The following is a 14,455-nucleotide window of genomic DNA, read 5'->3' on the forward strand; positions in this document are numbered from 1 at the left end:
TTTGATCCTAGTTTATTTCAATGAAATTCTATTTTACGATTATTGAAAATTTTAATTCGTCGTGTAAATAACACGATTCTATGATAAGATGCTCCGTTTGATTTTTTTATTCCAAGGAGCTAATAAAAAGAGATCAGGACAATGATAAAAAGATTGAATAACTAGATGATCATCGTCATCAACTATACGTGCGCTTTTAAAGCTTATTAAACGGCGCGGAAATTCATTTTGGCGGCGATGGCCGATGCGTTAATCGAAGGAAATAAATGAATGACGTCGGCATAATTGCGCGGTCGAGATTTCGGCCGCGAACATATTCATACCTGACGGCAGGACAATAATCCAGGGTTGAATGGGCTCTGTGGATTCGGCCAGTTATTTTCGCGGTGGCCACACTGGGAATGGATTCAGATCGCGTTGTGGTACGCTCTAATTACGGCCTCGGTAATATGATTTAACGACAGTTAATCTATGCATAATTTTACCGGTACCGGTAATCGTTGTAAAGTGACTTGAACGTGGCGAAGTTGGACAGTTTTGAATCGTCCGATGGATCGTACGTATCTACAAATGTATTCATTGTGGACAAATAATCAGGTGAAATGGTGGAAGGCGGGAAAAGCTGGTGTTATTTTTACGGTATTAATTTTATGGAAATAATTTATGAAAAATTTGATTCGACAATTCATTATTCTCGGTTAATTACTCGAGATACTGGAGATATTTAATAATCCTTTGTTGCAATATTCGATCGAGATGATTTGAATTGTTTGTAATTAATTAAAGAAACGTGTAAATTTTTCAGGAAGAGGAAGATAAAATAGAAAATGGTCGAGATATTACATCGAAGCGTGTATAGCCAAAAAAAAAGAGAAGATAAATCTAGCTATAAAACTACCAGAAAGTTAACCTGTTAAAAAGGAGAAATGGCATTCTAATTCCACGGCAAACAATTTCTGATGCTTCCTTCGAGATATCGCGATCTCACCACAAACGTAATCTTCGAAGCTAATGTTCTTAACCGCAAATCTGTTCGGAGAGATAAACATTATCTTTGTACGCGAGTCGGGCTTCCGTGAAAAATGAGAGCTTTCTCCGTACAACAATAATCCAGCCATGGAATATCCAGCGTGGTGAAAGAAGATTCTAAACTGGCCATTCGGGAGAAACCGGAAAAATGCCTGGATTCCTCGGCCAGACGACAAATCGTGGTAACCATGAAAGAGAAGAAACTACCTCTATATATAAATCTCTACTTGGCTGGTAAAGTTCATTCTTGGAAAGGCGATAAGTTGCGTTTCATCGTCTGTTTCTTCACCTTTCTCGAATTCCTCGAATTCTTATTTTACAAAATGTTATTATATTATTAACAGATTCGAGGATCCTTTGGGGAATCGATTTTTATAAATTAAAACGAAATCGATTATTTATTGACACACGTTAGAGGATTCAAATGCAATTTTCACAAAAAAAAAAAAATTTACGTATAAAATTCTTTTCGTAAGAAGTATGCAATATTTTAATTGAAAAACTTTGATAATAAACTATTCAATAAGAATGTAAAATGAAGAAACATTTTAAGAAATATTAAGTTTTATGAATTGATCAGAAATATAATTATTAATCGCCTTCTTTTTTGTTCAAAGATATTTCAAGAATACGAAAAGGAGGATAATTACAAGGAACTTAGAGCATCAAGAAGTGATGTATACGGAACATTTTCAAATAACAGATACATGCCTCGCCTTTCTTTTGTTCCCTTAACTCTACGCTGTTTAATATCGACCATTACTGACATTTCGCGCGAACGTGACAATCATGAGAATGCATTGTGACGTATTCGACGTGAGAATTATAGTCGATGATATCCGTTGTTTCTTGGAAAACTTGTAGCCAGTCGGAACCATTGTTAACAAATTTTTCCACTTGGAAATGTAAGAATGAAATTGACCGATTTACGAATTGTTTCGTAAATGTATAATTAGCAGCATAATTACAAGTTCGTTAATGACGTAGATTCCATTCGTTATCGCGCAATTATCGATAAAGAAAATAAAGCAACAAAATTTTTAAATTCGCGATTTATTCGTGTGGAAATTATTACATTAATTACGGAGTGTACTAGGCAATAGATTTCCTTTTCAGATTGGAAAATGTGGCGATAAGTTTCGTTCTATAAATAAATCAAAAATAGCTGAATAATAATAGGTTAAGAATCAGCGAATTATTTTTAAAAATAATAGTATTTATAATTCTTCCTGAGTAAAAAATTTCGATAAATTTCAAAAAATTCATCATATTTAATGGAAAATTTTAATACATATATTAATCATATCCTTATATTCAATCTTACAAAATTTATCATATTCTCTAATTCATAATTATTTTCTTCACAGTTTACGCAACATGTCCGAAAACAACGATTATTAAAATTACAAAAAACTCTCGAAAAATCCCAGAATTTAAACACCGAGGATAAAACGATGAAAATACTTTGAAAATATTTTGAAACAAAGATTAACATATTCGACAATGAACGAAACGATCTAAAAACGATGTGATCGTTTCGCAAAATTCTCTCGAAATGCAAGCAGCATCGCCATCCAGAATAAAAAAATAATCGCACGTTATTAAAAAACGTGACCACGACTCGTTAATACCAAATTTCGCGGGGCGAAACTCGAAATTTTTCGCTCCTATTCGACCCTGTTTGCTTCCTCCCGATTGTTTGTACATTGCCGGTGAACGAAAGCGGAATATTGAAAAGGGAAAAATGGAGAAGGGTAGCTGCCGATGGTGTCCAGAAAGAAACAAAGGGGACAGCGTGGTCAGCTGTAATAACTCGAGACGATCGATATTCAAATTCGATGCACTTGGAGAGGGATGATAAAAAGAGCGAAAACGGTGATAATCCATTTTTATTTGCGGATTTATCCGTGCGTGTCGTTTACAGCCGACGACAATATGAACGAGATATGATGAACAATATGAAAAAGAACGAACCTCGTTTTTCGTTATTTTTTGGGGGTGGTTTGGATGATTGAGTTGGATTATTTCGTTGAGAATAAACAAGTTTGTGATGAAATTGATCCGAAGAAATAAAATATTAACGATAACCAATTTTAAAAATATCTATATTATAACAATAATAAAATTCTTCTCCTTTCTTTCACATTTTTATACTACAATAATAGAAAACTACCAAGAAGCTTTCTAAAAGAAGAGATCTTTAATAAATCAATTAAGTTCAATTATTTAACTCAACAAATCTCTCATCTTCGTCCCAAAAAATACTTTTCTTTTCAATCACAATACTTTCTAATCAACCCCTAATCACCACCCTCTACCACCACCAATGAAAAGGCAAACGAGATCAAAAGCGATACGAAAGAGAGGAACGCGAGAAGGCAGACGAGACGCACGCAAGCAACGCTAACAATTCACTCGAAGTGGAAAAATCTGACTGCACGTCATAAAATACCTCGATTTCTCGCCGCTTCTTCCTCGCTTTCTCTTTTCACCGATACCGCGCGCGCTTGTATACCGTGTGGCGCTTCGACATTCCATTTTTCAAATCCACGCAAAATGATTACAAACGACCGAGGATAACGTCCAATAAAACGTCTCCATCTCCGTGTATACCCCCTCGAATATACAGGCGCGTATATTCGAGGCGCAATCGATATCGGTGTTCACGCGCGAATAGAACAACGAGCAACGTTCTGTTCGACGATCGCGCGTGGATTCGGGCGAAGGAAAGGAGCCACCGTATAGCGAGAGCATTAAAATCGCTTTTATGCGCTTCTATCGGCGCGATATCGGCCGCGATAAATTCTTGCGGATCCGCTCGAGGATCGGCGGAGATCTAATAAAAATTGAGAGGTTTTATAGGCGACATCGTTGGCAATTTATAAAGGCGGATATCCTGTGAAAGACGAGCTCTGGCTCTCTGTGTTTTTCTTTTACGATTTAAGAAAATTTTCAACCGATTGAACGTGATGATGATGATGATGATGAATTTTGTTAAGGGTTTGTTCGATGGTTGAGTCTTGTATAATGCAATTTTATTTAATTTTGGTACGTAAAGAAATTAAGAGATTAGAGTAAAAATATATGTTAATTGGATCGGTTGAAGAGAGAAATAAATTTATCTGGATTTATTTGAATTGAAATAAATTGTTTCACAGGTTGATTATGTAAATAAGAAGAGAAACTGCGTGGCAAATGTGTTATAAAAAGTGTGAATGAGAGGAACTAACAAATGTAAAGTGAAATTTGTTTGCGAACTAGAAGTCGTAAGTATTATTAATCTGCCAAGAATGACACAGGGAATTCCATTTTCCATTCAGTGCGACACTAGGAGAAAGTAATACATTCATAGGATTCGTGGAAAGAGTTGTTCACGATGTATCTTAAAATATACGTAGCGTATAAAAGAAACATTGTGATATTTACGATATATCGATAATAAAAATATAATAAAAAATAATTTTCGCGGCATTATTCGAAATAATATATAAATAACATAGTTGAAATTGTTATTTTATGCAAAGTTAATTAATGGACTTGGTATTAAAATTAATTGGCGTATTTCGTAAAATACGTGAAAAAAACTGTACGATCAAGTTTGAACGCGATCATTTGAGAATCCACAAAGTATGCGACTTCAGCTTTCTCGAAACACGATTGGAGAGTTTCGTTGGCAATGAGCGCACGTTTTTCTGTCATGCTGCCAAATAAATCTTAACCGGTTCTATACTCGAAGCATCGAGTAATATCACGAGAACACACGCGCGCTTGTCTCGCTTGTATCTACATTGTAAACGGGTACAAACATGGCGAATTACATACGTACCCGTATGGTTGTTGCGACAAAACTACATTTTCGTACTCGGATCTCTAATGATGTTACTTGTTGGTTATCTTTTCGAACGGATAATTAAATGCAGACCCTGGCGTGCTTAACAGAGATTAATCATGCGTGTTTACTTGCTACCTTGTAGATAAATTTTTTTTCTTTTCTTTACTTGGAATCATCGTAAACATTTTTAAAAAGATTTACTCAAATTTTATTCGTGTGATTATAATGTTAATTTTAATCGCGACTGTATTAAAATATAGTTATTACATTCACGTAAACGTGGAAATGTGAGACTATTCCTCAACACGATAATTTAAAAAAAAAAAAGTATAAATGATCACAGATATTGCTATAAAAATATATAATACCTAAGAAAGTTTTAATTAATCTCCAAGATTATGGAACATTATTCACGACAAAATTATCAATTATTCAAGCCCAAGAATCAAGAATATCATTAAATTTATTCACTCTTCCCATAAAAAGATTACAATCACTATAATTATATAGAATATAAAGATTAATTATTCGAAATTATGAAGAATTATCAATTTCCCATGTCAACTGTATTGAAAACATAAAACAATATCCAACAAGGAGAGAAAAATAAGGACCCTCAACGATTAATGGTGAAAAAATTGTCATCGATGCCTAACCAAATATAAAATCATCAACGTCTCGAAAACAGAAAGAGATTCTTCAACCCCACACGAAGACGACAATCATCATTACGCAAACACGCTTAGCCATCATCCACTGACAATGCAAACAAGCGTTCTCCGGAGCGGCCATTATTTCGACAAACAAGTTGGCGTGATGAGAACTCGTTCAAGGGTAAGTCCGATTCGTTTCAGGCGAAAATCAAGCCACCCCGTACGCCTCGAGTTTTCGAAGCGAAAACGCCTCGAAATGTCGTGACTCCTCTTCATTATGAAGTACACGCTGGTATGAAGTGGCAAAAGGATTCGGTTGCTGGCCGATATAATAAGACTGGAAACGGTTACTTGGCCGATTCTCTGTTGCATAATTGCAGAAAATGAGGCGGTACAATTTGTGCGACTCGTGGCTCGCGATTTCACGCGAAGAACGATTCGTAAAAACGGGATTCGTTAAACGATATTCGCGGTTTAGACGATTTTATCGCGTGATAAGGAACGATCATTGTTTACACTCGCGTTTCGTTTATGGATCTGCGAGATTTTGAAAATGGACCGTGGAAAACGAGAAATCAATCGACCATCGTTACAAAGTATGGCTGGAAACGATTGGTTCCGATAAATGATGGATAAACGATGGATACGTGGAAAAAGAAGAAGTTGAGGGATGATTGGTGGGAATAATTGAGAGAAGTTTGCGTTTACAATACGTAAGATGAGTTGAATCGTACGGTTTTTTTTTTTTTTTACGGGAAGATTAAAGACTTTCTAAGCGTTTGGATAAGTTGTTTATAGGGAATAGGTTCGAATAGGGAAGAAAATAATTATTTTGTTATTTTTCGTCGATCTGTTTTACTGATGCTTTTACGATAATAAGATGATTGGTGGATGGATATGAATTGTTACTCGAACGATCGAATGCTCGTTTAAATATTTAAATTTGGGGAAAAAATGGAAATTAGTTAATAACAATAACGATAGAAATACCGCGAGCAATATACAATTAAAAGCAGCTATTCCTTTTATGAAAATGTATGTAACCCAGAAACAATTCTGCGTTTTGTCACGCACACTTGAGACCTATTACTTCGACACGCGATGGATAGAAATGTGCTTGAGCACTTGGCACGATAATACGTGACTGGAAATTACCTATAGAACATTTAACCAAAGTAAAAGCTTAATTAAATTCAGTTTCCAATTTGTGTTTATGAATGACATAACGATTACGATCGTTGATATAAAGTAATTCAATTAACATGTTTATATTATGTTCCCGTTTGAAAGAAAATTAATATTAATATTATTATTGAATTTATTACGAAGGCGAAGTTATAACACGTTGCAACGAAACAACAAACTAATCAGGAACACACGATCGTTCTTCGGAACCGTTACTTAAGTCATCATCTCCGCCAACCATCCCCGCCTGGCAATCAAACAATTCACGCAAGTTTACAGCGAAGCTTCAACAATAACAGTTGCCCAATTACATCATCCCTACCATTCCCATCTATTATACCTCTAATTCGAACAGACATGCAGACCATTTCGCCTGTGCAGCCATTCGCAATTACTGAAAACTTCCACCAAAATTCTCATTCAGACCGTAATAAAGAAGATTTATTTCAGAGAATTGTTTCAATTCAATTCAACTCCTCCTAATCAACGATATAACAATTCTTAAAAAGTTGGAAAACATTTGGATGTATTAAAATGGAGATCAAACGGAGAAAGAGGGGGAAAAAAACATTTCACAACTTTAAAACTTACGATTATCATAACTCGAACATTTTCACCTTCTATCATACCAATTCAAAATTTCAGAGAGTAAGAACGAGCTCAATACTCAATACTCAATTCCTTCATATTTGTTTCTCGAAATTTTTATTCCAGCCCACAAAACAAGTCATTCTCTCGTCCAAACTGCAATTTCACCAAATCCCACCCCTTCGAGGATCGAATCATTCCGTCCAGGTACTCTCGATGCGTGCCACGCGAACTCGATTCGAAATCGGCACGTATGCCTGACCTAGCCTAGGTGAACACGCGGGAAACCCGTTAACCGCACGGTGCCGTGAACTTTTGCCGCGAGTAACGTGAGCGCAATCTAATTTCGAACCGAAGAGACCCGTTCACCGGTTCCACTCACTCGCGAGATCTGTGCACGACGTCTGCACACTCGTGTGTCGAGCTAAAGGTCAACATTTCGGAATATTTGGCCGGTTGAAAACCCGCAATTCATCCTTTGTGTATCGCCACCACTTTTTCGTCGCGATTTCGGTGAAGCGACAACCATGATATCGAAACGAGCCATGAGTGCAATTAAACGTGTTTTTCTTCTGAAATTTTTGAGTAATTCGAAGTTTGAATGGGGGATGAAAAGGGGAATTAATGCTACTTTGATGATAGTTACGTGTAATGAAAAGTATAGTCTTTTGATTTTATTCCTTAAATCATTTTTCTTTAATCTTAAATCATTTCAAGTTAATTTATAAATGATTGGTGCGATAGTGAATCGAATTTGGAAATATTTAATCGGAAGTAAAAAAAAAGAGAAAGTTTCCATGCATTCGAGAATTTTTTTTTACTTGGAATTTTATAAATTGAAAATTGAAAATTTTGTTAACGAAGGTATCGAATTGAAAGTGAAAAGCGTGAAAAGAAAACTGGGAATATAAGAGATATGCATAAATTGTTATTGAAGGGAAGTTATGCGGCGAGACTTCTGGAAAGAATAGTCGATTTTCCTAAATAAGAAACTTGTTCTATGTTATACGCCTAACCACGCCTAATGCTCCTTATAGAACATCTATGCTTGAACTTTCGATTTCTGATCTTAATCTCGATACAACTGCATTATGTTAACATTTCACAGGTATCATTACCATAAACCGTCTGAATTCCCATCCCATTGTTCAAGGAAAATATATTGAATATTCAAGGCAAGAAACGGAATATAAATGCGATTGAATCGCATTGGATATCTAGGATGCCGCTTTTATGATGAATGGAAACATCGCGATTGAAAATGTTCGTCTTATCGAATTTTAAATCGTGTGTATAAGTGAGTTCTCGTGCGGATCATTTATCATGTCCACGGAATAATAACAGTAAGTTGGAAGGCTTTTATCGCAGAAAAAGAATGTGCTTTCTTTTAATAAAAATTTTCTAAAGATTCATAGAAATAGTTTCTAATTTGAAACCAAAAAAAAGATAAATCCACAATGCAATAAAATGCATAATTTCTTCAAAATTACTCGTCAATCTTCATCAAATCGCGAATACCTATCACAAATTTAAATAATAAAAAGTATCGCAGAAAGATTTGATCAATCTGCAACATTTTTACAAAATTTCTGGTAATAAAAGCTCTCATTAACAACGAATCGAACAAAAAAATCCAAAAAAAAAAGAGAAAAAACATCAACCCATTATCCGTTTAAAAAACGATTCTCTTTAGCCCTCTCACCCCATTTTCCAAGAGGATCAGACCTCGATCGATCTCCTGTTTCCAATTATTCTCCACGATAATTCGGTGTTCTATCGATCGGTCGACGAATAAAACTCAACGAAAACTCGCGCGTTTAGATTAGAATGCACGGATGATTAGCGTCATAAAGTTTTCAACGGGGCGCCGTTTAATTCCAACGAGCGGAAACGTTTCACCAAAATGGGAATCGATGGGATCCCACCCGGCGATTTAACCGGTGTAACCGATTAAACGTGCACAGAGACTCATCTGCTTCGAAAACCGGATATGTCTCCATCCAGAGAGGATTCGTTGCAACCGGAATTGAAACCGACACGAAATCACCCGTGTACAGTTGCAGTCGTCGTTGTCGCGTCCGATCATTTATTTTCGATCGAACGAATCGACCTTGGATCGTATGAATCGATTTTCTTTCATACAAGTCTAAAGGTACTTGAAATCAAGTTTTTTAACGCTTGTTTCCCCCTTAAGTTTCGATTGTCCTTGTTGGGTGTCTCGATCTCGATCAATTGCAAGGTGCGTGGAAAGTTATTTTTATCTGGACGCGAAGAGTTCGTGAAATTATTTTTTAGTTCATCCGTGATAATTTTCAGATACTATCGATCGAATATTATATATATATTGATTTATTTTCCAAGAAAGAAAACACGGATTAAAGAAAAATACGATTAATAATTTTAATTAATAATTTTCAAGATAGAAACGATAAAAATAAAAGTTAACAGATAAGAGATATTTAAAAATGTTTATGTAACGAGATATAAATTTATTATCTATACGATATTTAATTTAATCGAAGATCTGTTATCGTTAAAACGTTGAGGATATTTTAGCATCGTTTTAGCTTCTTATTTAAAAATTATTTTCGAATATTTACGCCTTCAAATATATCCGTAACGAATTTATATAGAAATTTCATTGTTGATTAACCTGTTTTAAATTGGCCTTAACGTACGATCTTCCGTATAATAAACAAAAGATAGTTTCTTGCGAAGTAAAGGAGAGTTCGAATAGAAGCCTTAATCGACTAAACGAATTTCTGACACGAACTAACTGCCATTGACGCTTACTAAGTACCGAGAACGAAGATTTTGGATATGTATATAATACAGTATTTAATGAGGCGATAAGTTGACTTCAGTTCCTTACTTACCAAACGAAGTAAGTCAAACTTGGCCCGAGAGAGATCGAGCTGTGAGGAGAGCGCGCTCGACGATGAATAATACCTTTGGAAAATCCACCCGTGGCGGGTTTATCGTTGGATCTAATCAAATTTAATGATTTGCAATGGAGAAACGAGGGTTTTATTATCAAAGATATACGTATGTATCCTGATGAAAACTGGGCGAAACAATAGCGAGCATTAATTTGTAATGATCACGTCACGAAATGGATTTGGAAAAGAATCGACATTAAAACCTTTGTTTAAACGATATGATGTATGATTATATACGGAATAAATTTCAAATTCGAAACGATAATTGAAGAAGAATAATTGCGAATTTCTAATTATTGAATTGATAAGCTGGTTTATCACTCGGCTGCCAACCGTTCTGTCGGCAATTGCAACGATGCTTAGGAAATTCCAAGACGATTACAGTGGCGCTCATGTGAAAACGCTCGCGCATTACCACTGTGCATAACAATCCAACGTACGATGAACAAGCAACTGCAATCAAAGATAGAAGGAACAAAGCTAAACGCGGCTACGGTCTTGCACTGATGAATACTGAACCGATTAAATTTAATTGCAAGAGAGAAATTCATCGAGGCGAGCCTGTCTGCTCTATCGTTACAACATTTTTATAATAAACGAAAAATATATATATATATATCTTTTCACGAGAATGACGCCAGTTACGAATTCGTTGCACGTATATTTTTTCACATATGATACATTAATTCATAAGATGATTTCATCGTGATTTTCGTTTAACATTGTGTATTAAAAAATTACTCGAAATGAAAAAAAATTAATTGAAGGAAAGTGTAATAAATATCACGTCGTCGTAATAATTTAATTAATTATATATAAAATATGACAATGAGAATGAAATTGAATCGGCGAAAGTTGAAAAAGATCGGAATGAAATTGCCAACCGACCTATCTTGTTTTAAATTTATTCTACTTTTACTTCGAAAACATTTTTATCATGTTTGATTTCTCGGCTATGAATCAGAGATAAGATTGGCATTTGTGAAACGCTAATCTGGATCTACACTCAACTCGTGCACATCTAAGAATGAACGCACACCTTGATAACCGAGTTGATCATTGATCCTAATGCGCGGATCGATAATCGAAAATTTAAATATTTGCTCGAACGATTTTTATTCCAAAACAAACACTTCGAATACAAATAAAAAGAAAATGATTTATGCCTACGATCAAATAATAACTAACCAAATTAAAAATCGGATGAATCGAATAATTAGAAAAAAAAATTGGAGAAAAAAAGACGAAAGAAATCAGAGAAGGAAAAATTTACCCAGCAGACCAATAACTGTGTGCACAACAGTCGTCACCATCAATGATCCATGAAATCCCGTGATACAAGCATACTAAAAATCGAACGGTGGAAATCGAACGTTTACGTTGCATGCACACAGGCATGAAACATTTAATAGACCGATAAATAGATAATAGCACGGTGGACCCATTCATAAAGCATGGAAATGAGCGTGGCTCCGGAAACTCGATGAATACGCGATCGATGAACAAAGCGGTCGTGTTGGGGAGGGATCGTCGTGAAAAATTTGAAGCGGATTGTGCATGGATCGTCGTACGTTATCAAGAGAATTCGTTTCGATGGGATATGACAATTTAAAACCCGCCGTTTCGCGGAACAAACCATTTGAAACTGTGGCGCGTTTTCGCCAATTGAAAATACGTGAACGATGGATTTTTCCGCGTTGAAAGGGGTCGATTATTTTTGTTTAAAAATTGGTTTCCGATGAAATTCCATGCAAATTATTATTCTCTCTTTTAAGAAATATCGCGCAACGATTTGTATTTCGACTTATATTCTTGAAAATGTTAAATGAAACGTGTTAATGTCGAAATTTTATTATCTGTATAATTAAACTTTATGATGGTATTGATTTTTTTTATTACGAACCGAAAAAAATTTCATACAATATCTATATTTTTCAAAAAGAATCATTAATTTGGATTATTCGTTCATTTACATATTTAAATAACACATTACATTCCTTTGTAATTTTACATATTCATCGAATTTCAAATTAATCGATGCAAAATTAATGCATGCATTAAAAAGAATTACAATCCAATAGTGTGAACAATGCCAATGTTCAAAAATAAAATTCTACGGGATCAAAATAATCGCCATCGGAATTTTTTAAACAAAATAAATCTATCCCAGTATTAACACACGGCTAAAAAAAAAATTACCATTTCTCTATTTTCAGAATTTCGTATTTTTCGAACGCTTGCGCTTCCATCGCTAGTTTTTCAAAAATTGAGCACAATTCATAACGGCCTAATACCGAAGAACGATTCAATTCGATTCCAATCTTTCGAAAAAAAAGAAAAAAAATAACTTCACCCGCGTTAAAACGTTGGAACGCGAGGAAAATTATGCGCCGAAGTGCGGACGGATCGATCTCGATCCAGCGTACAAACTCTCTCGAAACAAAAACAATGGACGAATTTCACGCAAATTACAACGAGTTATATCGCAGAGAGCTCGCTCCATTCTTTTCAACGTTTCTTTTCAAATTTACGACCTTGGCGGAAAACTCGTGGAAAGTTCGTTTCCAATATTCTCGCGGCCGTTTAACAGATCGAACGACGTGCTAATTTTATCTTTCGATTTTTCAACGATTTCATTTCTTTCCTTTTTTATTGCCCCCCTCCCTCCTTTTTTATTTCGAGTGTCCAAACCTAAATTGCGAGCTCGAGGCGGGTCGGTCGGCGGTGATTTACCCCTGCGTGGGGCAGTTTCGTTTGTCCGACCACGGGAAACGCTATTAATCGAAATATCCGTGGATGCGCATACTGTATTCTCATTTATACGCAAATGTAACCAACACGTACGTACAACGGGATAAAGGGGAATCCGTTGGAAATTTAGTTGGAAAATGGGAAGAAAAGTTGGGAACGGAATGCTCGCGTTTGAGAATATCTCTAAACGTTTATCCTTTGAATGCTGTTTAACGCGTGTTTCAAAAATAGTTTGCACTTTTAATTGTGTAATTGTGAATCGTCTTTTCGATCATATTTTCGAATCGTTTCTTCGACGTAACGAAATTTTGGATCACAATGTTCCATTGTTGTTATTGTTCAATTTTCTTTTCGTCTATGTATTTATTATACACGAATTTTAATTAATAATTATAATAATTCGTGCCATTTTTGGGACTTTTTTTTTTTTATTTTGGTGTGATATTAAATATTATATTTTTGTATAGAAATGAGGTAAGTTTGAAGGTATTCGATGCATTTAATCGATATATCTCAATGTGTTATTCAACGCGAATTTCTGATAGAATGGAGTGAACTATTTTAAACATCTCTTTGGCAAATTGCCCGTTTAATACTGACCACTGAACTCTATATGCAGTTTTGCATTATTGGCTACGGGCTAAATGCTTAAAAGATTAATAATAAAATAAGAGATCGATAAACTTGAGTTTAATTCACGAAATACTAAGAAGATAAACGAGCTTTAATAATCCTGAGAAATTATATTTTGCAAGAATCGTGTTTTTTATATTCTGCAAAAATTTTAACTCAGATGATAATGATTCTTTTGATATTAAAAGAAATGTAGTAAAAGTAATGAAAAATTCTTCAGAGAATACGCAGAAATATATTATGCAGGAATGATGAAGCTTTGCTGCTTAAAATTCAAGTTGCTTTGAATATTTGAAAAGCTTTGTACATTCAAAACTCATTTCGTTTATTTCGTAAACGTGGATTTCAATTTGGAAAAGCAAATAGTTATAAAAATCTAAATTTCGTAAATATTATCAATTTTCTAGTTTCTATAAAAAAAATTCTATCAAAAGTAAATATTTAATTTCAATAAAATCAATTAACAAAAATGCTCTGTTTCTTCTTGTTTCTTATTATTTTAAATTAAATATACTTTTGAAGAATAATGTATATCGTTGTCCACAAAATATTGAATTAAATACTCGTATTATTTATATATCTTGTTTATCTTTGTCAAACAAGATAAAGATAAAATTCTACATGAATGAACTATTTACACAGTTATAAAACTGTATTAACCATAGAAGCTTATTCTTGATTGATGGTACATGAAAAACAATATTTGATGACTAACAAAGCTTACGTAATTTTGAAACGCGTAGTCTACTATCTAAAGAACGATAATCATACAACTATCGTTATTTTTTTTAATATAGTTAGTGACGATAATTTATTAATTTAATTTTCACGACGGAAAAAAAAAA

At 34.5% G+C, this 14,455-nt stretch overlaps 1 protein-coding gene across 2 annotated transcripts in view; it reads right to left on the bottom strand.

Moving 5' to 3' along the window:
* Positions 1-14,455, bottom strand: part of LOC102677150 (mannosyl-oligosaccharide alpha-1,2-mannosidase IA-like) — a 191,985-nt gene that overhangs the window by 170,992 nt on the left and 6,538 nt on the right. The window lies entirely within an intron of this gene.

The sequence above is a fragment of the Apis dorsata genome, unplaced genomic scaffold (genome assembly GCF_000469605.1).
Source record: "Apis dorsata unplaced genomic scaffold, Apis dorsata 1.3 scaffold_104, whole genome shotgun sequence".
Classification (NCBI taxonomy): domain Eukaryota; kingdom Metazoa; phylum Arthropoda; class Insecta; order Hymenoptera; family Apidae; genus Apis; species Apis dorsata.